The sequence below is a fragment of the Notolepis coatsorum genome (genome assembly GCF_963971535.1).
Source record: "Notolepis coatsorum genome assembly, chromosome: 17".
NCBI classification, from domain to species: domain Eukaryota; kingdom Metazoa; phylum Chordata; class Actinopteri; order Aulopiformes; family Paralepididae; genus Notolepis; species Notolepis coatsorum.
Window position 1 is genome coordinate 8,522,578 of NC_140181.1, and position 27,726 is coordinate 8,550,303.

At 43.0% G+C, this 27,726-nt stretch overlaps 1 protein-coding gene across 1 annotated transcript in view; it reads right to left on the reverse strand.

Moving 5' to 3' along the window:
- The window catches only part of LOC311243450 (oxytocin receptor-like), a gene marked incomplete at its 3' end in the record, with an annotated part of 74,827 nt that extends 47,386 nt beyond the window's left edge, over window positions 1–27,441 (reverse strand). The window contains exon 1 of the mRNA XM_084332683.1: window positions 27,166–27,441. The remainder of the gene's footprint in view (window positions 1–27,165) is intronic.
- Window positions 27,442–27,726: the final 285 nt, after the last annotated feature.

Below are 27,726 nucleotides of genomic sequence, written 5' to 3' on the forward strand. Positions count from 1 at the left end.
TGATCCTTCCACACGTTACACCCTCTCAGTGAGAGTCCGCGCTGCCAGGTGAAAAGAAGCGGTTGATTGGCTGGACGTGTGTCGGAGGAAGCACGTGATAGCCTCCACTCTCCCAGACCGACTGTGGGGGGTAAGTGCGCAGCGACCAGGAAGGGGATTGGGAATTGGCATAACGACTAACATTGGGATGGGAGAAAATCGAAAAAAAAAAAAGAAAAAAAACAGCTACACCGGCTGTGCCAATCAACCTCCACCGCTGCCACTGCTTCGGCCAGTGAGTCTCGCGGCCAGCACCAGAACCCCCCCCCTCCTCCTCCCCACAGTGGACTTAACTGTTCTCGTGTTAGTCCTTGTATCAAAAGCTCACTTCATCTACAACTGGATGAACACATGAAACAGAATGGAGCTCTCACGGCGGGGGCGATGTATTTCTGGAAGCTCCGGTCTCTCCGGTTCTCCTGCAACTAGAGGAGCATGAATGGACTATTAATAGATGGCTGCTATAGTGTCGTCTGTGATTCATGCGACCGTCGTGGTTCCAGTGAACCGGGTCTTCTAATAACCATTACTCTGACAAGGAAGGAGATTTTTGGAATTTCGAAGTGGCAGTTAAAATCGCTAGCCAGCGTCGGAGATCACCAGCGTCTGCAACATGCGGTCATATAGGGTTAGCAATTTGACTTAAAAAAAATTGGAACGTTAACAAAAGATAAAATCCTTTGGTGAAACGCAATTTCCCCCCCATTAACCCTGCATGAGGTATCAAGGACAGAATGACTGGTAAAGGAGAAAGGAAAACACTGTTAATTTATAGGAGAGAAATATCTAGCCATACTAGCGCTAGTGTTATGCTATTAGACACGTTTGCCATATTAGCTATGAAGTCTCAACTCAAGTTCAAGTTTGTTTATTATTTGTCACAACAAAATACAGAATACTTGATGAGGAAATGCTTGTTTCTGTATGAGCCCCTGAGAGTGTGCTACATACAGTAAAAAAAGGTTAAGCTGCAACGTCCCTCACAGAGAGTGGTGCACTCAGCCGAGCGTACCACGCGTATTGCACTACCACCCCTGCAGGTTCTATACAACAAGAGGTGCAAATCCAGAGCCTGCAGGATAATGAAAGACCCTCACCACCCCAATAACAGCCTGTTCCAGCTGCTGAGGTCAGGCAGACGCCTGCGAACCCCAGCTACTAGGACAGAGCGGCTTAGGCTCAGCTTCTTCCCCCAGGCCATCAGAGCCTTGAACAATGAACTCTCCACACACAAGCACACATGAGCACACACACGACACACACACTGTACACGCTCACACACTAGCAGCCACTTTAACATGAGCAAGCACACACTCATGCTGCACACGCTCACACTTATGGCCACTTTACAAAAGGAAAGGTCACTTTAAGAATAGTATAGTATAACTTGAGATTGTATAATATAGCAGTGTACATAAAGACCCAGTGCCTCATCCGTAGCTAACAGTGTATTGCACTACCACAGGACCTAGCAAGTCCTACCATGCTCTGTAAATAACTCATGTACATATACCGATATGCCCTACTCTGTTTACATGTTTTATTACACAATGTCGTTCTATTGGATTCTATTATATATTATTACTATTGTATTTGCACATCGTTGCGGGCAAGACCACCCACATTTCATTGTATACTCGTATGCCGTGACAAATAAAACTCTTGATTTGACTTGATATGGGATGTTTTTTGGATTTTTTGCAACCGGCACTTTGGCGACCCCTAGTGGCTCGGGTGTGCATATTTTGTAATACAATATATAAACCGAATTGAAGCTTATTTGTTGCCTGTCGATAGCGACAAAATCCGACGAAATCAGTTCAGCGGTTCTCGAGTTACATGCCGGTATTTGAGGCTTGTGCAAAGTACACGGTATTGTGCAAAATACCACTCCCGACTCAGGCTGCAGTCAATCTAGATCTGATCTAGATGATTGTGGATCATTGTAGCCAATGTGTTATGGTTTGTAACCGACCCCAATCGCACAACACAAGACAGGTATGATGGTTTGCCAAGAAACAGATATTTATTGAGAACAGGGAAAAAGGGGCACTGTCCCTTTAAGGGAGAACACAAATACAGGAATATAACAAGAGGGGAAAAACTAGGTGCCTTTAAGAGGCGGGCAGGAAAAGGGAACACTAAGGGAAGGTTAATGAACGCTAGGGGAAACATTAAAGGAACGCTAGGGGAAGGTTAAAGGAACAGAGGAACTAGAGACTAGGAGATGTCGGGACAAGGAGAGCTAGGGAACAGGAGAACTGGGGACTAGGAGAACTAGGGACAAGGAACTAGGTGGAACTAGAAGGGGAGAACTTGGGACAGAGGGGACTGAGGCCCGCGGAGGCGGGCTGGGGACAGGGAGGACTGGGAGGACTGGTGGGAACACCTGGGCCGCTCTGCAGAACTCTCTCGGCAGATCTCCGAGGTGGGTAACGGCGGCCGAGAGGGAGAGAGGAGAGGGTTAATGTACAAAGGGGAAAAACAGAGCAGATGCAGGAGAGGTGACCAGTCCAAAATATCAAAGTTAAACAAAGTAAAACTATCTTCGTGAAAAATACACAAAGAGCAAAGTACCAAAACAAATACAAAGAGAATACTATCTTTGGTGTGAACAAACACACAGTGGGAGATGTAACGTCCAAAATAATATCCAAGTGAAACAAACAGAGGCACAACGCTGGGTGAGTGACTGTCAGATTAAAAAGGTGGTAATTCTTCAGTGTTAGAAACACACGAAAACGGAGATGATCTAGACAGTCAAAACTCACCCAGAACGTATGCGTAATGGTGCAGGAACAGCAGCGGCGGCGAGGGTGTCGCCACCGGGAAGCCGGCTGTCCGAGCCGAGAACAGAGTGGTGCTGGAACAGGCGGCGGTGGCGAGGGTGCCGCCACCGGGTAGCCGACTGTCCGAGCCGAGGACAGAGTGGTGCTGGAACAGGCGGCGGTGGCGAGGGTGTCGCCACCGGGTAGCCGACTGTCCGAGCCGAGGACAGAGTGGTGCGCCACAACTTGGAGTGATAATATCCACGAGAGAACAAACAGAGGCATTACGCTGGGTGAGTGACTTAACAATCAAACTCACCCAGGAGGCACAACACTGGGTGAGTGACTTAACAATCAAAACTCACCCAGGAGGCAACACGCTGGATGAGTGACCTAACAATCAAAACTCACCCAGGCGTATGCGTAATGGTGCAGGAACAGCAGCGGCGGCGAGGGTGTCGCCACCGGGTAGCTGGCTGTCCGAGCCGAGGAAACAGAGTGGTGCGCCACTGCTTGAGTGCGCACCGGAACCGAGAGACGCATCGGGGTGCGTCTACGTGGAGGAGTGTGCCAAGCACGAAGGTCTGGAAGATGCGCTCCTGCGCGCTGGTCTGGAGAGCGTGCCAAGCTCGAAGGTCTAGGAGATGCGCGTCTGCGCGCTGGTCGGGAGAGCGTGCCAAGCTCGAAGGTCTAGGAGATGCGCGTCTGCGCGCTGGTCGGGAGAGCGTGCCAAGCTCGAGGGTCTGGAAGATGCGCGTCTGCGCTGGTCTGGAGAGCGTGCCAAGCTCGAAGGTCTGGTAGATGCGCGTCTGCGCGCTGAGGTCTGGAGAGCGTGCCAAGCTCGAAGGTCTGGTAGATGCGCGTCTGCGCGCTGAGGTCTGGAGAGCGTGCCAAGCTCGAGCGTCCTTGGAAGATGCGCGTTGCGCGCTGAGGACTGGAGAGCGTCTGCGTTGGTCTGGATGTGCGTCAGGACGAACAGCTGCGCGGGGGTCTGCAGTGGAACGCTGGGGTGCCTCCCGTGGAAGTACAGGGAGCGCAGACCAGTCTCCCCCACAGGCAACGGCGACAGCTGGCGAAGGCTGGAGCAAACATCTCGACGCCGGAGAATGGAACAGCATAGGCAGACAGAGGATCTCCCGAAAGAGTCTAGATGTTTAGAGAATATGACTCGGCAAGTATACAACACGACCCCACCCGAAACGAGGGGAAGAGCCCTGGTATTTAAAGCCCACATGGGAACTAATTAGCCTGCCACCACAGGTGCGAGAGGTAATTGATAATAGTCCAGGTGTGGCCACTGAGAGTAAACGAGAGTAAAGAACGAGAGGGTGGGGGCTAGAGAGAGTGAGTGAGAAGGGAAAATAAACAGTATAGGCTTAAAGAAACAGAAAAGGTGGTGAGCAGCGGGCAAAACCTCACACAATGAGTGTGGCTTTCCAATGATACCCCACATGGGGATCTAAATAAATTTAAAAAAAAAACACGAAGAAACACGAAAACAGGAAGAGCAAAACAGCCGAATGAATTGAAGTCTACGAGAAAACTGAGTTTTTCTTTCTACACAGTTTACCAAAATCACTCCTAATTACTCATTTCTGAATGGATCTTTATGAAATTTGGATATGTACTACATAAGGCTTCAGGCTATGGCTCCGTCTGGATTTGTAAGCCATACCACCTTCTGGGGAAATACTACCTCTGGTCTACTAACTACTACAGAAAAACTTGGGTAACACGTTCTTTTACAACTCAAGTTCAGACCTATGTAACTCTATTAGTTTAGCACTAAAAGTGATTTTTTTTTACACTTCAGAATGTCATCTTTCAAAAGAGACCAGGCTCATGCATGTATAAAGACATAAAGTATAAAGTATGTTGTTTTGGTTTGCAAAAATAGTATGCAGTCCTAGGGCTGGGCGATAAAACGATAACGATAACTATCGCGATAAATTATTTCCTCGAAATAAACATGAAACGTGGTCGCAAAGTAAAAAAAATTGCACTTTCTGCCCGCTTGTTAAGAGGATTTATTAAAAAAGTTATTCAATAGATTGGATTGTCCCTTTAACATTGGTCATATACGGGGTGGCTACGTGGCGTAGTGGGCAAGGCGCTCGCCACGAATGCGGAGACGCTGGGCTCGCCTGTTCGAGCCCAGCGCTCCACATTGCTTTCAGTTTAGCTGGCCGTCCGTACTAATACACATTGGCCGTATTAGGGGGTGGGAAACTGATGGGTGGGGATCGGGCGTTGTGGACAGCGACTCCTACAGGTCGGTTGGTGCGCCTGCGCAGTAGAATCAGGAAGTGTCGGGCGCAGCGTGAGCCTCCCACGCGTTACTCCTCACCACTGAGAGATCGAGCTGCGCAGGTGAAAAGATGCGACTGCTGTTACCTCAAGTACCGGAGGGGACTCGTGCTATGTATGACTTAGTCCACATTGCAGCCGGCTTGTGGGAGGCAAGAAACAGCGTCCGTGACAGGGGAGGGTTGAATTGGATGATACGAAATTGGGATGGGAGAAAATATAGAAAATGGGAGAAAAAGTGGATAAAAAAAAAACATTGGTCATATACATGCAACGCTCATTTACCAGCACCAACAGTATAATACAACTCTGTATACATCTGATTAGTAAATGGTAAATTTATATATTGCTTTTATGCAAAGCACTTTACAATTTTTGTTCCTCATTCACTCACATATTCACACACCGATGGCGGATGCAACCATGCAAGGTGCCAACCTGCACATCGGGAACAATTAGGGGTTGAGTGTCTTGCTCAAGAACACATCGACATGCTGCCCGGGAGGAGCAGGAATCGAACCGGGAACCTTCTGACTACAAGACGACTGCTCTCCCTTTTGAGCCACTGTCACCCCTGATTAGCACTACACTAAGTAGTACTAATTTGTATATTTTATACCCAGTATAATCACCTGTACATTGTATATTGCTGTTGCACTTTATTGCTACATTTGCACTCTGGTTGGATGCCAAACTTTTCGTTGTACTGTACCGTGCTGTATGATGACAATACATTTTAATCTAATCAACTCTAATCTAATCAACAGTAAGTTAGTGAATCAAATGATGAGTTTCATAAAGGCCTAAGTTAGCCTGGTTACGTGAACCTTTGATACAATGTATGTTTTGCAACCATTTCCTCAGTAGAACATGCAATTTTTGAAAGTCTGGAACCTAACCGGATGAATGAGGGGTTCAATGTGAATTAATTTAATTAATAGTCTCTGCTCTTATAGAGTTTTGTTTTTATGTTTTGTATAGATACTCTACTGGCTGATGACGCCTCTGTCACGGATGTATATGGGGACATTTCATTGGTGAGTTTAGGAATGTAACCCGTTTTCTCATTGGTCTGTTGTCAATTAGGGGTCCCTTTTCCCTGTGGAGGCCATTTTATGAGTTTTCAAGCTCCTTCTTTGTTCTTTCTTTGTCCTGTAACCCCGATGAAGGCATGTTGCCAAAACGCCTTGGTTTTAATTGTATGTAGGCATAAAGAACATTATTTTTAGAACATCCACCATCTTCAAAGAGTTGCTGAATCTTTCTCCCTTGATAGGTTTCTCCAGCTCAGGCACCTTGGTTGAAGGGCGAAGTTACGACAGATCTTTGGTTTCTCTTAAGACATGTCTGGTTAAAATGTGAGCATCCTGTTTTGTAAAAGGACGTCGTGTATCATGGTTTCTGAGGGCTAAAACACTCGCCCCATCCTGGTGAGAGCCGAGGACGCAGTACAGTTAAATAAAACGTTGGATTCAACTAATATAATGAACGGGAAAAAAGCGGTCATCATTAATAAATGGCATGACGGCAGGCAGCGTTCACATTTCTCCCTCTCTGGGCACACAGGTGCAGTCCATCAGTTAATCAAAGCTTCTCTGGAAACCCCCCACATCAGAGCCAGCCAATGGATGTGTCACAGGGGATGTGGTTATGCAAATGAGCGTTTGAATCAGGACAGAGTGGGAAAAAACATGTCAAAGACTTTTTCTCACGTTTGTGAGACGTGTTCATGCACAGTGCATATCATTCTGTAACGGTCACCAGCAATGAACCTTAGGGCAGGGTGATAGACAAGTCAAGACGACAATTTTCTGCCTCAGCTTGCTGGCAAGATTGTCTATATGGTATTTATATGTCAATTTGTCATCCAGCCAGATGCCAAGATATTTCAGTGACTCACTCACTCAATGCTGGAACCACTCACAGTGGATTATATGCAAACAACTAACCTCAACATTTCTGTCTCTAGTAAACAGCATGGACTTTGTTTTTTGCACCAATTTAAGATGATGAACAACCCAAAATGCTTTAGAGATAGATCTACAAAAAAAGGCAGCACAGTGTTTATTCCTGTCTAATGTGGATATTATATCATTTGTACCTAATGTAAACAGCTGACATGGTGCTGTGATTAGGTTGGTGCACACTGAGTGACCGAGGGCTAACTGGGGTGGACAGCTTTAGACAGGGAAGTGGCCTCAAACCATGTGAAAACGCACTCAGAATACAGATTGGCCAATGTGTGTGTGTGTGTGTGTGTGTGTGTGTGTGTGTGTGTGTGTGTGTGTGTGTGTGTGTGTGTGTGTGTGTGTGTGTGTGTGTGTGTGTGTGTGTGTGTGTGTCTTGGCACAGTGCAGTCTATACACACACAGCCTACTCTAGGGAAATGTAAAGGGAAAACACACCACACTGTGAGAAGGGATGTGATGTGACTCTACAAGTGCACCCTACAGCCAATATGCATATTACAGAAAAGAGCAAATAAGGACAATAAACAAGGTAGGATATATAGAACCCACTGTTTCTAAAAATCAAACACCTTGAAAATGTATGGATCTGGTCAAATTTACATTACAAATCATGTACAAAGCCAGAAATAACCTGTTGCCAAAAAGGATACAAAAACATTTTCAGGGAAAGAGAGGAGAGCTAAACTTTAAAAAAACTCAGTGTCAGAACCAAAATGAAAAGTATGTGCATGTCAGTCTGTGGGGTGGACTTGTGGAACAGTCTGGAGTTAGAGATAAAACAGAGTACAAACATAAATCAGTTTAAAAAGATGTACAAAAAAATCTTTCTTAAATGGGTATCTGGAAGAGGAAGTGTGTTGATTGGGATGTGTAAGATGTAAAAAAAAAAAATTAAGAAATTATGTATATATCATAATGGTATTTATTTAGTATATATATATTATATAAATGTATTGGATTGTATAGAGATACAGCGTTTATACATAATTAACAATAGAATAAAATTATATAATTTGAGGGGTAGGCATTTTTAAAAGTGTATACTTCTTCCTACTACTTTTTCGAACAGGGTACACTATGATTTGTTTATCTGTTTGTCTTTTTTTTTTATTATCTTTTGTATGTCAAATGAACAGATATATATTTGTTTTTATACTTTCATTCATTCACTCATTTACAATTTCAGAGCTCATTCTTCTACACTGGTATCTCAATGTGGAACAGCCTTCCACTCATAAATGAAACTGTCCGGTTTGTATTTTGTATTTATTGGTTTAAAATACAGAGACAGTGCATATTAAGGAACATTTGACTGTAAATATGCCAGTTTAGCCAAGTTGGCTAATTTTCAACTGTAGTCTCTGGGGCAGGTGACATGAGCACAACAATAATTAAAACATAGTACAATAATTAAAACACAGTAGGAATCAATATAGGTTGCAATACACTAAAATACATACAAATAAATACATTAAAATACAACCCCTCAGTTAAAAAACATAGTACAATAATTAAAACACAGTAGGAATCAGTATAGGTTACAATACACTAAAATACATACAAATAAATACATTAAAATACAACCCCTCAGTTAAAATGGTCGCACACTTGACCATCTCTCAACCATGATTTTAAGTTAGTTTTAAATGAGATGTAGCTTTGATGCTCCCTGAGCCGTGTTGGCAGACTGTTCCAGGTGTGGGCTGCTCTCACGGAAAAGGCTGTCTGACTAAAAGCAGACCTCCTGTTTGGGACGACACAGTCCCCTCTGACTACAGACCTGGTATATCTGTCAGAACTACACAGTCCCCTCTGACTACAGACCTGGTATATCTGTCAGAACTACACAGTCCCCTCTGACTACAGACCTGGTATATCTGTTTGGGACGACACAGTCCCTCTAACTACAGACCTGGTATATCTGTCAGAACTACACAGTCCCCTCTGACTACAGACCTGGTATATCTGTCAGAACTACACAGTCCCCTCTGACTACAGACCTGGTATATCTGTCAGAACTACACAGTCCCCTCTGACTACAGACCTGGTATATCTGTCAGAACTACACAGTCCCCTCTGACTACAGACCTGGTATATCTGTTTGGGACGACACAGTCCCCTCTGACTACAGACCTGGTATATCTGTTTGGGACGACACAGTCCCCTCTGACTACAGACCTGGTATATCTGTTTGGGACGACACAGTCCCCTCTGACTACAGACCTGGTATATCTGTTTGGGACGACACAGTCCCCTCTGACTACAGACCTGGTATATCTGTTTGGGACGACACAGTCCCCTCTGACTACAGACCTGGTATATCTGTCAGCAGAACTACACAGTCCCCTCTGACTACAGACCTGGTATATCTGTCAGCAGATGCTTTCTGTTTTATGAAAGTACAGAGGGGGGGGGGAGGAATATTTAAAGGTCAGGTTCGCTCATATCTCTGGGGTAAAGTTGTTTTAATGATGGTATAATGAAATGCGCTATTTTATGGTATTTGGTCAGGATGATATTGACTTGTTTTTAGATATGTAGAATATGGATTTGTTGTATTGGACTTTTGCTTTATGTGTCGTTTTATATGTTATTATTTGTATTAAGTCCTTTGGTCAGAACATCAGGGACCGTGCTGCAAATAAGTGTTGTCACTTTCGCACGTCATGATCCCTTGGAATTGTTGTGTCTTTGGACCCATAAATAAAATCAATCAATCAATCAATCAACAGTAGAGATGCTCGATATTGGCTTTTTTACCGATACCGATATACCGATATTGTCCGACTCTTAATTTCCGATACCGATATCAACCGATACCGATATATGCAGGGTCCCCCCCCCCAAAAAACGGAATAATTTCAGGTAATTAACATTACATATCTCTTGTCGTGTAATTAACACAACATTATGCATACTTTGACAATAAATAAAATCTGAATTTGTTCTTACTTGCTTACTTATATATGGGTAAATAAAGGTTAAATAAATGTAAAAAAAAAAAAAAAAAAGAATAATAATAATAAAATTGAAAACAGATACCGATATTTTCCGATATCACATTTTTATGCCAATATCGGACATCCCTAATCAACAGCTATGTTCATTATGGTAAATGGTGCATTTATATAGAAGCTTTTATCCAAAGCGCTTTACAACTTATGCCTCACATTCACTCACTCACTCACTCACTCACTCACCCACTCACTCACACACCGACGGCGGAGGCAAGGTGCCAACCTGCTCATCGGGAGCAGCTAGCGGTTACGTGTCTTGCTCAACGGCACGTCGACTCGACACGCAGCCGGGAGGAGCCGGAATCAAACCCGGGAACCTTCTGATTACCAGACGACAGCTCTACCTCCTGAGCCACTGTGGTTCTTGTTACCGTCTGTCTGTCTTGTTATTAGGTCGACATACAATTTAATGTAATGTAAAATATGTATTCATTTCATAGTCATTTCAGAGACTATGATTATTGTAGAGGTATATGCACAAGTAAACCATGTACATGAGCAGTAGTGGCGGGCTAGTGTGACATACATGTAACATGCTAGTGTGACATACATGTAACATGCTAGTGTGACATACATGTAACATGCTAGTGTGACATACATGTAACATGCTAGTGTGAAGTGTGTGAAGGCGACACGGTGGTGTAGTGGTTAACACTGTCGCCTCATAGCTAGAAGGTCCTGGGTTCGATTCCCGCTTGGGGACCAGGTTGCCGCTTTGCCAGTATACCCAGGTGGGGGGGTATCTCCCGGGCCTTTCTGTGTGGAGTTTTCATGTTATCCCCCCCCCGTGGCTCGCAAGAGTTTTCCCTCCAGAAAAAGAGATAAACCCAATGGAAAAACATGCAGAACAGATCACTAACGCTGTGGCGTCCCTGACGAAGACGGACAGGAGCACTTGGATTGGTCCCCGCCTCCCCGGGGCGCGGCCCCACGCCACACTCCATGTCTGCTCCCGGCTGCCCTTGGGGGGGAAGGACGACGGGATGGGTCAAGCGCAGAGAGGCATTTCATCGGCGACCCAATGCATGTGTGTTTCCGTGTGTCGCCCATCTCGCATGTGTGTCTTTAATCTGCATGACAAATAAAGACTTCTTCTTCTAAGTGTGTTCATTGGTAAGCTATGTTTACGGTTAGGGTTAGGTGTTCGGCCAGGTGATATCTTCATAAACAATCTTATCGGTAGAATCTTCATATCGGTCTGTTGAACTGCTGCATGTATGCAAATTATGTTCTCTAATGTATATGTATACAAATTATTATTAGGGATTTGCATGTGGCGCATTTACATTGTAGATGCAAATGAGCCAACGAGTTACTCAATATGTTTGTTCAGGGTTGGCAGCTCGTGAGTTTGTGACACACCTGTTTTCATGAACTGTAGACTCATTTCACAGTCCTGTATTATAGGGTGGGTTGGCCTTCTTGCAGAAAGGCGCCAACAAACACTGGTATTTATTCATTTATTTATTTGTAAAGCCCTGATTGGTGAGCAACCCGTTTATATCTCTTCACTGTTAGATTGGAATGTTGGAACGGTATTCAACTCAATCTGATGCCTGGATGGTTCTTAGTGTCCCTCTTTTTTGTTCTGATCTTAGGGGAGTCAGCTTTTCCCTTCGATGCCTCTAACACTTGGAATTGTATTGAAAAGTATTGCTTTTCCCCACAAAAAAAGTATTGATTATGAATTTATAATAAAAAAAAAATAGTTTCGTCACTATCGCGCCCCCTATGGAACGGTTTTACAATGGTTTTGTCCTCATGATTATATACCTTTACCCAACATATCTACTGAATATCATGACGATTATATGACGTATTGATGACTTATCATTCATTTTAGGAGTACAGTATGAGGTTTCATGTTGATCTGACCTACATTTTTGGGAGTTTTAGCCTTTTAAGTTTGATCCTTTGTTATAGCGCCACCATCTGGCTGACATTGGTGATTTGTATTGCCAGAGTAGTCAACAGATACAATAGGGTTCCAGCAGCCTTGCTGTTTGGACCCCTTTCATACTGTAGCTGCGAGAGGCGCTGAGCAGGGGTCCAAGCATTGGGCATATGGGGCATAGAAGCTGAGCCATTTTGGCATATTTGGGTCTGAAGCATTATGGTTAGGGATGTCCGATATTATCGGCCTACCGATATTATCGGCCGATATCGGCATTAAAATGTGATATCGGAAAATATCTGTATCGGTTTTCAAATTTTTACATTTCTATAACCTTTATTTACCCAGGCAAGCAAGTAAGAACAAATTCAGATTTTATTTATTGTCAAAAGTATGCATAATGTTGTGTTAATTCCACAACAAGAGATATGTAATGTTAATTACCTGAAATTATTCTATTTTTGGGGGGGGGGGGGGGGACCCTGCATATATCGGTATCATATTAACCAGGTCTCTTTGGACTGAGTAAGTTATTAGCTTTGGCTATTTTCTACCACAACAGTATGCATTAAGCACTATGGCATTAAACAGTATGCATTAAGTCATTAAACACTATGGCATTAGACAGTATGCATTAAGCACTATGGCATTAAACAGTATGCATTAAGTCATTAAGCACTATGGCATTAGACAGTATGCATTAAGTCATTAAGCACTATGACGTTAGACCGTATGCATTAAGCACGATGGCATTAGACAGTATGCATTAAGCACTATGGCATTAGACAGTATGCATTAAGCACTATGGCGTTAGACAGTATGCATTAAGCACTATGGCATTAGACAGTATGCATTAAGCACTATGGCGTTAGACAGTATGCATTAAGCACTATGGCGTTAGACAGTATGCATTAAGCACTATGGCATTAAACAGTATGCATTAAGCACTATGGCGTTAGACAGTATGCATTAAGCACTATGGCATTATACAGTATGCATTAAGCACTATGGCGTTAGACAGTATGCATTAAGCACTATGGCGTTAGACAGTATGCATTAAGCACTATGGCGTTAGACAGTATGCATTAAGCACTATGGCATTAGACAGTATGCATTAAGCACTATGACGTTAGACAGTATGCATTAAGCACTATGACGTTAGACAGTATGCATTAAGCACTATGGCATTAGACAGTATGCATTAAGCACTATGACGTTAGACAGTATGCATTAAGCACTATGATGTTAGACAGTATGCATTAAGTCATTAAGCACTATGGCGTTAGACAGTATGCATTAAGCACTATGGCGTTAGACAGTATGCATTAAGTCATTAAGCGCTATGGCGTTAGACAGTATGCATTAAGCACTATGGCGTTAGACAGTATGCATTAAGCACTATGGCATTAGACAGTATGCATTAAGCACTATGGCATTAGACAGTATGCATTAAGCACTATGGCGTTAGACAGTATGCATTAAGCACTATGGCGTTAGACAGTATGCATTAAGCACTATGGCGTTAGACAGTATGCATTAAGCACTATGGCATTAGACAGTATGCATTAAGCACTATGGCGTTAGACAGTATGCATTAAGCACTATGGCGTTAGACAGTATGCATTAAGCACTATGGCATTAGACAGTATGCATTAAGTCATTAAGCGCTATGGCGTTAGACAGTATGCATTAAGCACTATGGCGTTAGACAGTATGCATTAAGCACTATGGCATTAGACAGTATGCATTAAGCACTATGGCGTTAGACAGTATGCATTAAGCACTATGGCGTTAGACAGTATGCATTAAGCACTATGGCATTAGACAGTATGCATTAAGCACAATGGCGTTAGACAGTATGCATTAAGTCATTAAGCACTATGGCGTTAAACAGTATGCAATAAGTCATTAAGCACTATGGCATTAGACAGTATGCATTAAGTCATTAAGCACTATGGCGTTAGACAGTATGCATTAAGTCATTAAGCACTATGGCGTTAAACAGTATGCATTAAGCACTATGGCGTTAGACAGTATGCATTAAGCACTATGGCGTTAGACAGTATGCATTAAGCACTATGGCGTTAGACAGTATGCATTAAGCACTATGGCGTTAGACAGTATGCATTAAGCACTATGGCGTTAGACAGTATGCATTAAGCACTATGGCGTTAGACAGTATGCATTAAGCACTATGGCGTTAGACAGTATGCATTAAGTCATTAAGCACTATGGCGTTAAACAGTATGCATTAAGTCATTAAGCACTATGGCGTTAGACAGTATGCATTAAGCACTATGGCATTAGACAGTATGCATTAAGCACTATGGCGTTAGACAGTATGCATTAAGCACTATGGAGTTAGACAGTATGCATTAAGCACTATGGCGTTAGACAGTATGTAATAAGCACTATGGCGTTAGACAGTATGCATTAAGCACTATGGCATTAGACAGTATGCATTAAGCACTATGGCGTTAGACAGTATGCATTAAGCACTATGGAGTTAGACAGTATGCATTAAGCACTATGGCGTTAGACAGTATGCATTAAGCACTATGGCGTTAGACAGTATGCATTAAGCACTATGGCGTTAGACAGTATGCATTAAGCACTATGGCGTTAGACAGTATGCATTAAGTCATTAAGCACTATGGCGTTAGACAGTATGCATTAAGCACTATGGCATTAGACAGTATGCATTAAGCACTATGGCGTTAGACAGTATGCATTAAGCACTATGGCGTTAGACAGTATGTAATAAGCACTATGGCGTTAGACAGTATGCAATAAGCACTATGGCGTTAGACAGTATGCATTAAGCACTATGGCGTTAGACAGTATGCATTAAGCACTATGGCGTTAGACAGTATGCATTATTAAGCACTATGGCGTTAGACAGTATGCATTGGGTATTATGTCATTATACAGCCCGGCCTGCTGGTGGCGCTAGAGGAACGGTCTTATAGGTTCACCAAAATCTACAAGTTTCTGCCACCTATTAAATATGTTGTGCAATCTGTGTTTGATGTGTTCAATAAAGCAAAAAAATGAAGTCTGTCGGACCGAACAGCATTATACGATCCCCAAAAGAGCAAAGTCCCTGCCGTCAACACTTAAGCCGGTCATAAAAACCAACGTCGCGGTTCGCTTGTAAAGTGCTGGCATCACGGTCGAGCTGTGGCGGCTTCGCGGAGCGTGCGCCGTCCTTAGGTCGGTAGGCCTGCCCGACTTTCAATTCCCGCTCCTCCCCGGCGGCAGCGTGTCAAAGTGTCCCTAATTGCTCCCGATGAGCAGGTTGGCACCTTGCATGGTCGCCTCCGCCGTCGGTGTGTGAATGTGTGAGTGAATGGAATTGTAAAGCGCTTTGGATAAAAGCTGTTATATAAATGGACCATTTTCCTCCGTCTCCCTCTGGGGCCGTCTAGCTGCTGACCCCTGTCTCCCTCCTCCGTCTCCCCCTCTGTCTCCCTCCTCTGTCTCCCTCCTCTGTCTCCCTCCTCTGTCTCCCTCCTCTGTCTCCCTCCTCTGTCTCCCTCCTCTGTCTCCCTCCTCTGTTCTGTCTCCCTCCTCTGTCTCCCTCCTCTGTCTCCCTCCTCTGTCTCCCTCCTCTGTCTCCCTCCTCTGTCTCCCTCCTCTGTCTCCCTCCTCTGTCTCCCTCCTCTGTCTCCCTCCCTCTGTCTCCCTCCTCTGTCTCCCTCCTCTGTCTCCCTCCCTCTGTCTCCCTCCTCTGTCTCCCTCCTCTGTCTCCCTCCTCTGTCTCCCTCCTCTGTCTCCCTCCCTCTGTCTCCCTCCTCTGTCTCCCTCCTCTGTCTCCCTCCTCTGTCTCCCTCCTCTGTCTCCCTCCCTCTGTCTCCCTCCCCCTGTCTCCCTCCCTCTGTCTCCCTCCTCTGTCTCCCTCCTCTGTCTCCCTCCCTATGTCTCCCTCCTCTGTCTCCCTCCCTCTGTCTCCCTCCTCTGTCTCCCTCCTCTGTCTCCCTCCTCTGTCTCCCTCCTCTGTCTCCCTCCTCTGTCTCCCTCCTCTGTCTCCCTCCCTCTGTCTCCCTCCCCCTGTCTCCCTCCCTCTGTCTCCCTCCTCTGTCTCCCTCCTCTGTCTCCCTCCTCTGTCTCCCTCCTCTGTCTCCCTCCTCTGTCTGCAGGCAGACCACGCCCCCACCAGGCTCCCCTCCCACGCCCTCACCAGGCCTCATCAAGGTCCTCACTCCCGCCGGCGGGGGCTGGTACGGTACGTGACGTGAACCAGTCTCCCTCCTGTCTGTATAACAGACGCCTGTGCTGTGCAGCATCAACCCCACGCCCCCCTAACCTCATCTCTTCAGTAGTAGAACCATTCTGTGCCAAGCTAGGCATCCTCCAATGTGACCGAGCCCAGCAGTTCAAATTGGAAATACCAATTCCTGGAAATTGGTATTTCCAGGAAATGTGCTTCTTTTGTTGCCCGTCCCCTTTTATGTCAGATAGTGCAAAGTTTAGTTTTATGTCATCTTGACTATTGCTCTGCGATGTGGTCATCTGCTGCCAGTGGTGACCTCAGGAAGCTCCAGGTGGTCCAGAACAGGGGTGACCTCAGGAAGCTCCCGTGGTCCAGAACAGGGCAGCACGGTTGGTACTGGGCTGCTCACTATAAGGTCTAATGTGAGCCGTATGCATGCCCGCCTCTCTTGGCCTAACGTTGAAAATAGATTGTCTTTTATACTTGTGCTGTTCAAGTTGGTCCTGAGCAGTAAAACTCCTGTTTTTATACATAATCAGATTGTTTTTAGTAATACTGTGCACGAGCATTACAGTAGAGGTTCCAGTAGTGGGCAGCTTGAATTGCCAGGTCCTAGAACCAGCGCTCTGGGGAGATCTTTTATTTTTAGAGCATTAACTCTTTGGAATGGCCTGCCTCGGAACCTCTGCTACATTTACAGTAGATTCACTTTTTAAAAGAATCTTAAATTGTTTTTAAATTGTTTTTAACACTGTAAAGTAATTTTTTGTTTTTGTTTTACACTAATGTAATTTTAGCTATCTTAATTGTTACAGTAGTTTCATTATGCATTGTGTGTACTGACTTTTAATCATTTTGTTTTTGCAATAGTGATTGTTTTTGTATGTTTTTTTTGTGTGTGGACCCCAGGAAGACTAGCTGGTTGCTACGGCACCAGCTAATGGGGATCCCTAATCTGTAATTTTTTTCAGATTTTTTACGGATTATGAAAGTACAGTAAGCTTGTAGAATGTACGAATGTAAGCTTTCAAATGTGTCATACGTTGAAATCTGAAAATATTTGAAGAAGATTTGCTTATTTGAATCTAGTTAAACCTCAAGTCTCCTCAAGGGAAAAAACCATTAACTTCATTAATGACTTCCAGACATGAGTCTCTTACCGCTGGGCCAGGTCACAAATAATATGAGACCAATAGTCCTGATGGTGGCGCTATAGCAGCAGCCTAAAGGTAAAATATTAGAAGATGTATTAAAGATGAATAGAATGTGCTTAGAGGTCTGTAATCGTCTGAGGTTGTTGTCCATTCAAATGAGATGAGACCTTCACACACTGGCACCTACGGTTATTCAGAAGTCTGTCATAATACTTGTCTAAATATGCAAAATCAGATGACATCCATATCTCCACACGTCTTCATTCAAACGCGACCAACCGTGACACAGAGATTGTGCGGATGCTCAATGGTTTGAAACGGTGTGCAGATACTGTATACTGTATATTAACGACGACGAGTCAGTTTATTTATGCACATGGCGTGTTTTTCAATTCTTCCCAGGCGTCATATTAAGTTGAAGAGTGCCTTTTGACAGGTTTGGAAAATGTTCCACAAGATTTGTATCATATTTTCTCAAAGGTTGGCACACGGCAAGTTCCATGACATAGACAAAATTACAATGATGTGTAATCCTTAGAGATAACATAAATAGTAAGGTTACAGATCCAGCTATTAAAAAAATCGCACCGCTACTGCAAGGGGGCGCAGCGTCGTTAACGCCTCGTTAACAGCACTGCCAGGTTAATGGTGCCTGATTACCGCAGTAGCAGTAGCAGAGCAGAGCTCAGAGTCCTGAGAGCTGCATCTGTATCTTAAAATGTAGTGCACAAGGCGGTCGGCTGGCGTAGCGGAGATTGCGCTCGTCACCAATGCAAGAGGCTGCGGTCTCGACCAGGGGCGGGGCTAGGGGGTGGCTACTTGGGCTCAAGCCCCGAATGTTTTCTGATGATAACTATTTTATTGCAATGCACTATTGCATTATTTTATTCTATTTTACTAACTATTTTATTGCACTGCACTATTTTACTTTGTATCAGTGAATCATAGACGCCTGGCCATAAGAGCATTCGGAGCATCTCTGCTCTCCCACTATTGAACTTGGGGGAGCAAAGGTATGCTCTTGCTCCACCACTTTTTGATCATAATGAAAAATATGATATATCCCCCCCCAATATATAAATCTAACCATAACTACGTTATGGTTAACTGAGTTTTATAGTGAAAAGAGCAGCTTTATTGGTCAAGATTGAAGGCTCTATATTGCAGGAAATTGCACGTACAGGTTAATTAAATTCAAAGAAAATCTGCTGTGGAGGGGGAAACCAAACCACCCCTTGCCAGCAAAAAAAAATTTAAATTAAAAAAATTAAATAAAAAAGAAAAAAAAAGAAAAAAAGGCGGGGACCTATCTGGGCTAAGCCCCGGATCTCCTCTAATCCTAAATCCGCCCCTGGTCTCGACTCCCGGAGAGTCAGCATTGCCCTGCGGCTTGGGGCCGATCGTCATACTAACTCGTTTGGCTGAGTTAGCGGGAGGGAAGTCGAGGGTGGTAATCTGGCGGTGTGGACAGCGACGCCTACAGGTCAGGTCTGGGCGCCTGCTCAGCGAAAGGCAGGACTTGATGAAGGCAGCGTGACCTCCCACGCGTTACGCTTCACCAATGAGAGCCCTCGCTGCCAGGTGAAAAAAAGAGCCACTGGCTGTCGCCGCATGTGTCGGAGGAAGCATGTGGTGGACCTCAGGGTTCCCCTGTACCGACCAGTAGGAGAACATGGGCACAACAACCAGGTAGGGGAGGGGGGGGGGGAATTGGCATAACGACAAAAAATTGGGATGGGGAGAAAAATAGAAAATCAGGCGGAGAAAAAGAAGATTAAAAAAAAATTTAAAAAAAGATTTAGTGCACAAATGTTGAAGCCTAACGGTTACGAGACGTGGGCCAGAAGGTTGCTGGTTCCATCCCCTTCAGGCGGTCAGGAAGAAACACTAAAACTCTACAACAGTTTCTAGCCGTCCCCCCTGTTGTCCAGAACCCATCCTGCTGATCGGCCTAAAATCAGTGACCTGAGGGATTATCATTTCGACAAGAAATGAGTCCACAGTGCATGAAAACACGTGTCTCGGACACTTTCTCCCTCTCTCTCTCTGACCTGAGCTGAACCCTAAAAGACACCCTGTCACATTCATTTGCTGGATTTGATGTGTGGGGGTTGTTATGAGTCGAACTTGCTCAAGGTTTATATCAGGCTCACCTGTGTGCCCAGAGCCCCGTGAGAGTTGTGTTGCTGTCGTGTCACCAGCCCCCAGTACCTACTGTGTGAACCCGGAGCAAGAGAAATACATCTTTTCAACCAGGATGCTGCGCCGAATCTGTGTAACATGAATGGTTTTTCAACCCAGAAATCGTTGCGAGGGTGGGAATGGGCCATCACGATGCGCTAAGCCCCTGCTATACGGAGTAAATGTTCTAGATTTGCCTAAACAAAACACAATGTTTAGTGCGGATTTATGACGTGAAACACTTGGCACACACAGTAGCCGAGCTGCATCTCAAATACATGTTCATATTCCCAGCTTTCAATGATGCGGCAGTCAGACAGGTTATGGTTATATGGTCGCTATTAAGAGTTAAAGTGCATTCATTCATCAACGCAGACAGAGCTCCCATCAGAGATCGTTGAGCTGGACTAAGCCACTAGAAGCCATTGCGGTTTCTAATGGGGCTCGGATTCTAATAGACTCAGTTTATACCTGTCAACTGCCTACAGTGTAATCATAACCTCATGCCTCAAACTATAGTCTACCCATATAACTCTGTATGATAGCATGAACAATAATGCTGTAGATACCGTATATATATATATATATATATATATATATATATATATATATATATATATATATATATATATATATATATATATATATATATATATTTATATTTACAGTATATATATTTATCCACATCTGCCTGTATATACCTGCATATAATCCTGTAGATACTATATGTATATCTGTACATATCTCTCACCTACTTAACACACAGGACTGTGTGTTATGTGTTGTTTCCTAGGGCTGTCAAGTTTAATCGATTGATAGGCTTAGTTGTTACCTGTTGTGTATATGATTTAATTAAATAGTATAATTATTATTATTTTTTTTAATATTGCAAAAACAAATCTCTTACCTACTCTTACTAGTTACACCGTTGGTCAGTATGACTTAATACCATAGTATCTTTCTTTATACCTGTACATAATAATACTATAACACTGTACATACATTTGCATTATTACTCAGTATATATACTCTCCAGTTTAACCACCTGTACATCGTACATTACTATTGCACTTTACTGTTACGTTTGCACTCTGGTTGGATGGCAAACTTCTTGTTCGTTGATGATACTGCATTTTCCATCTAATCTACCAGAAAACAAACACAATCAGGATTGAACAGGCTTCCCCACAGATTCCAGCCCAGCTGCTGGGTTTAAACACGCCGCCGTGCGGTCTGAGACACAGCCAGACAGACTGAATCTGAACATCAATCATACACCATCCACGCTATGGGCCAACATCTGGTGTCAGAGCACCATAACAGATGAAAACTGTAAACACAATTGGTGATGGCACACCTTGACAGATGAAAACATTATGACTTGGTGATAGAAGAACACCTGACCAGACACAGATGAAACAAAACATATTTGGTGATCATGGCACACTTCACCACAGATTAAATCATATTTGGTTACAGCACACTAGAGACACAGATTAAATCATATTTGGTAACAGCACACAAGAGACACAGATTAAGCCAGGTACCTTTCGTAATAGTTGACTAAAAGTTCCTTTGATGGTTCGGACAGGGCTGTATAGCTGTCCACTAGCTGCAGCCTTTCTAGAAAGTTCCTTTGATGGTTCGGACAGGGCTGCTAGCGGTCCTCACTAGCTGCAGCCTTTCTAGAAAGTTCCTTTGACGGCTGGGACAGGGCTGCTAGCTGCTTTTGCATCAGTAGCTGAAAGCCCTCTGGTAGCGTGAACCAAATTTCGTGGCACTAAAGAAAAAACCTGCTGCCAAAGAATGCACCCAAGTCAAACTCTAAAATCCGATTGATTAAAGAATACATATCATGAATATTATGATATATAATATAATGAATATTCACAGTATATTTTGTGACTACAATTAATGGGTCAGGAGACACTCATTTGAAAACTGAAAGCTTGGCCTGATGGTGGAGGGAAGGTCTTATTAGGTTCACCAACATCGAACCATGTCTTCCTCTTTGGGTCATGAATGAGCACAGTAAATGTTATGGCAATCAGGCCATTACTTTTTAAGATATCCTGTTCTTAGTTTTGCCTGATGGTGGCACTAGAGATGACTGAAAAACACACAGATACCGAATCTACCTCACATAGGACATTCTACACTGGCAAGTTAGGTAGAAATCTTAGATTCAGTATTTGTATGGTTCAGTCATCAGATGTTAACATATTAGCATAGCATACTAGCGGATTAACATTTAATGCGAACTAATTTGTATGTCCTAATACTGTAAGCATATTGTTATAGCGAGTTAGCATGTATGACGCCAGTCAGTATAGCATGCTAACCTAGCTAACTGGCAAGGGCATCATAGTGTACCAGTGAATCAGGATGCACTCTTGCAATTGACCTTGTAATGCTAACCAGCTAGCTTGTTATAGCTAACTCATAGATGTGCTAGGCTAGGGTGATATCTCATCTACCAAGTTGTATTGTAAGTCCAGCTGCATATTATACAGTTTTGTATCATTGGACTCAAAGTGTGGGAGTTTGACTGTGTGTTATAGCGCCGCCCTGTGGCCAACATGGATGAATGGCCTTGCCCGAGTAGTGGAGGTCATAGAATCCTGCCTGTCAACAACATTGTGTCTGGGACGTTTGATTGATTGATTCATCATAATACGCATGGTATCTGAGCCGCAGACACACTCTGAGCTGTACACTAAATACAGACCGCTAATTATAATGTTTTCATCCTGAGCTCTTGATACAAGGGCTAAGCCCCTTTACACATCATTGTACCCTTTCTAGGTTGGACGTCTCTACATTTGCGTAGGACTCTCCACTGGTGCTGCTTCATCTATAAATCTCTCCGTCCTCGGTCTGTTCCCCTCTTACCTGTCATCCCTCATGGCGCAGAAATAGAGTAGTTTTGGCCTGCGGTCACAGGATCTTTTAACTCTCTCTGCACCGTTTGCCCGCACAGAACTCGGAAAAACAGCCTTTTTACCTATTCTGTCCCATCTACGTGGAACTTATTGCAAAAGGAACCGAGGCTCCCGAACAGAATTCCCACTGGGGATTTTAAACTGCTAATTAATGCGCAATATTGAGTGGGCATCCATGGGGGCCTGTTCTTGTTCTTGCTCTTAATTTAATCGATCTAGATTTAGCCTCTCTTAGATTTTTTCGTTGAGTTACTCGTCTTGTTGTCTTGTCTGGAACTTGTTTTATGTACAGTATTTGTTGTGTTTGTTTGGTGGATCAGGTCGCTCTTGTAAATGATCTCATTGTATTCTGTTTTATATATGTATATTCTTATTATGTACTGTATTATTATTTGTTCATGCATGGCATTTGTGTAAACACAGGAGTAATACAGATAGATTTAGATTCGCAAAGGGGTTTATGTTCCAAAAAGAGTATTTGCTATCTACAGATCAAACTCTACAAGAATGTATTGTGAATATAGTCACATTTGAATTGGACCCCTTGGGACTCGAACATGGACAGAGCAGGTGACTGAGTGACTGCACCACTAGGGAGACATATGGCTTCCCACACACTTTCTTACAACTTGAGGCGATGACATGACCGAGGTATATCTTCGTCTGTTTAAACCGTTTAAAATCCACAAGAAAGTGTTTCTGAAATTCTGAAAATCAGACAAACTTCTGCTGATATCAGACGTGTTGTTGTTGTTGTCAAAGATGTTGGTGAAGATTTGAAATGAAGACTTGTGATATATAGAGATATAGATGTCAACTGATTTAGCATATTTAGAAAAATATAATGACAGACTCTCATAGAATTTGAAAACATGCCACGCGCATAAATGAACGGACTCGTCGTTATATATATATGAAACCATTTGAAACATGTGACATTGAGCATCTGACAATCAATCTCTGTGTCAAGGTTGGTTGCATTTGAATGAAGACGTGTGGAGATATAGATGTAAAAAAAAAACGTGCATATTTGGAAAAATATTATGACAGACTTCTGAATTGACCGTACTGTAGGTACCAGTGTATGAAGGTTTCATCTCATTTTAATGGACAACCACAGAAGATTACAGACCTCTAAGCACATTCTATTTATCTTTAATGAATCTTCAAAGATTTGACCTTTAGGCTTCTGCTATAGCGCCACCATCAGGAGCATTGGTCTCATATTTGAGGAGGTCTAGTTTGGCGCAGGACTGTGCACTGTTTTGTAAATGTCCATGGATAGGAAGGCTGTTTTAGTGGACTTGAATTCGGCACTATTGCACGTCCTCCTGTTGAGTGGTTTCAAAGTCCTCATGGTCCCAAAGCACATCTACTGACTCTAAAAAACATGTTATAGCCATAAGTAATATATTTACGTATTGTATCGGCAATGTACAATGTCTACGTATTACAAATACGTTTTCATAAAATGTAACATCTCATGACATCTCATTTGAGTCTTCCGGCCCAGCTCTTTGACCATGGTTGTCATTACTGTAATTATCTCGTTAGTTAGTGCATAACGTTAATGTTTGCAAAAAGCTATGCAGACTGATTGACGCATACTGTACAGAATACATGCATCACTACAGAAGTACGTACGTCCTGACGTGGTCATTACATACTCATTGTACTTTTTCAGATGAGAACCTGGATATCATGACCGTCGGCCCTGCAGCAAATATTGATGACTTTTGGCCAATTTCGAGAGACACGCTTTGTCGGACGTTCAAGACGTTCATTGCTTGACGGCGTACCGTTTATCCAAACCACTGCATTTATATGGCACTTATGTATGTTTATGTAGGTTACAGAAATGTAGGTTAATAGGTTAATGTAGATTAATGTAGGTTAATGTAGGTTAATGTAGGTTAATGTAGGTTTATGTAGGTTAATGTAGGTGTATGTAAGTTTATGTAGGTTTATGTAGGTTAATGTAGGTTTATGTAGGTTAATGTAGGTGTATGTAAGTTTATGTAGGTTAATGTAGGTTTATGTAGGTTAATGTAGGTGTATGTAAGTTTATGTAAGTTAATGTAGGTGTATGTAAGTTTATGTAGGTTAATGTAGGTTTATGTAGGTTTATGTAGGTTAATGTAGGTGTATGTAAGTTTATGTAGGTTAATGTAGGTTAATGTAGGTGTATGTAAGTTTATGTAAGTTTATGTAGGTTTATGTAGGTTTATGTACTGTAGGTTTATGTAGGTTAATGTAGGTGTATGTAGGTTAATGTAGGTTTATGTAGGTTAATGTAGGTGTATGTAGGTTAATGTAGGTGTATGTAAGTTTATGTAGGTTTATGTAGGTTTATGTAGGTTAATGTAGGTGTATGTAAGTTTATGTAGGTTAATGTAGGTTAATGTAGGTGTATGTAAGTTTATGTAGGTTTATGTAGGTTTATGTAGGTTAATGTAGGTGTATGTAAGTTTATGTAGGTTAATGTAGGTTAATGTAGGTGTATGTAAGTTTATGTAGGTTTATGTAGGTTGTTCCCCTGAGACTCTGTGTCCTGCTTGCTGCCGTGTCAACATTTGAAAAGCCATGTAGAGAAAACACGGGAGCATGGGAGCTCTCCGTATCAACGTTGTCGAGCACATTCAGATGCATAGGGAGGGGGATGACGTTTCATGTTGATCTGACCCACAGTATGGAGTTACAGTATGGCCATTTAAGTGTGACCCCTTTACAGTATAGCTCCACCACGGTAGCGCGTTTATATAGTGCTTTTATCCAAAGCGCTTTACAATTTGTTCCTCACATGTTACCCATTCACTCACACGTTCACACAGCGATGGCGGAGGCGACCATGCAAGGTGCAATTAGGGCTTGCTCAAGGACACTTCGACACGCTGCCCGGGAGGAGCGGGAATCGAACCGGGAACCTCCGGATTGCCAGACGACTGCTCTATACCTCCCGAGTCCCGAGCCACTGGAGTAGTGCCACCTACAGGTTGGTCTACGATGACCATATGGTTCCAGCAGCTTCAGAAAATGTGGATATTGGGGATTAACTGGAAGCGGTATGATTTCGTGAAATACTATAATCCTTCCTTGACAGACTTCACGTGAAGGGAAGCATAGTCTGCCAGGCTGAACTTTTCCCACTGTGATGCTTATGTACCCCACTCTGTGCCATATATAATAATACAGTATCACTGCTGCTCACTCAGTCCTTTATCTGACAGGCACGCTATAGCTTCATTATGCTCAATTTGATTTAATCCAGCGATGTGAAACACTCCCAACACTTACCTCTCCCACATTCTCACTAAAGCCAGAGAGCACACGCTACTGACTCCTCAAGGTAACTGGTTACTAACTACTACTACTAACTACTAACACAGCTAACTAATAACACACTATTCAACCTAACTACTAGCACTAATTATACACTATTTAACCTAACTACTAGCACTAATTATACACAATTTAACCTAACAACTAGCACTAATTAAACACCTTTTGACCAACCGATAGCACTAATTAAACACCATTTGACCAAACTACTAGCACTAATTAAACACTATTCAACCTAACAACTAGCACTAATTAAACACTATTCAACCTAACTACTAGCACTAATTAAACACCTTTTGACCAACCGATAGCACTAATTAAACACCATTTGACCAAACTATTAGCACTAATTAAACACTATTTGACCAAACTATTAGCACTCTTTAAACACCATTTGACCAAACTACTAGCACTAATTAAACACCTTTTGACCTAACTACTCGCACTAATTAAACACCATTCAACCTAACTACTAGCACTAATTAAACACCTTTTGACCAAACTATAGCAATAATTAAACACTATTCAACCTAACTACTAGCACTAATTAAACACTATTCAACCTAACTACTATCACTAATTAAACACTATTCAACCTAACTACTAGCACTAATTAAACACCATTTGACCAAACTACTATCACTAATTAAACACTATTCAACCTAACTACTGGCACTAATTATACACTATTCAACCCAACTACTGGCACTAATTATACACTATTCAACCAAACTACTAGCACTAATTAAACACTATTCAACCTAACTACTGGCACTAATTATACACTATTCAACCCAACTACTGGCACTAATTATACACTATTCAACCTAACTACTAGCACTAATTAAACACTATTCAACCTAACTACTAGCACTAATTAAACACTATTCAACCTAACTACTGGCACTAATTATACACTATTCAACCTAACTACTGGCACTAATTATACACTATTCAACCCAACTACTAGCACTAATTAAACACTATTCAACCTAACAACTAGCACTAATTAAACACTATTCAACCTAACTACTAGCACTAATTAAACACTATTCAACCTAACTACTAGCACTAATTAAACACTATTCAACCCAACTACTAGCACTAATTAAACACTATTCAACCTAACAACTAGCACTAATAACACACTATTCAACCTAACTACTAGCACTAATTAAACACTATTCAACCTAACTACCGGAACTAAACAAACTATTTGACTCACTGGAACATAATTAAAAGGATATTATTTCACCTAACCTCACCCCCCTGAGTATATGCTGCGTGACACGTGACCTAGTTTAAGAACAGGGGTAGTAGATATAAAGACAAAGAGCTTACTCTGCTGGTCCTCCTCCTCAGTGTCCCGTGAAGCAGCAGCTGGAGAAACCAGAACCAGATGATCTGCTCCTACGCTCCCCGGTGCTGCTGTCCATGCTGCTGGGTGCCTGAGTGGACAGTATGTTTGTGTCTTTGCTTTGCTTAAAAACACTCAGAGTGACCTCTGCCAAGTCATGCTGCTAGCTCCTGTCTTGCTATCTCCTCTCTTAGTCCACGCACAACCTCGTCTCTCTCTCTCTCTCTCTCTCTCTCTCTCTCTCTCTCTCTCTCTCTCTCTCTCTCTCTCTCTCTCTCTCTCTCTCTCTCTCTCTCATGCTCCTCTTGTTGTCTACTCTTGTTCCTCTGTTTCACACCCTCAGTCTTACCCCCACCCCCTCTCTCCTAGCTTGAATTTGCTGTATACGTATGTGTATGTGTGTGTGTGTGTGTGTGTGTGTGAAAGAGAGAGAGAGAGTGAAAGGGAGGAGAGACAGAGAGAGAGAGAGAGAGAGAGAGAGAGAGAGAGAGAGAGAGAGAGAGAGAGAGAGAGAGAGAGAGAGGGAGGAGAGACGGAGGAGAGAG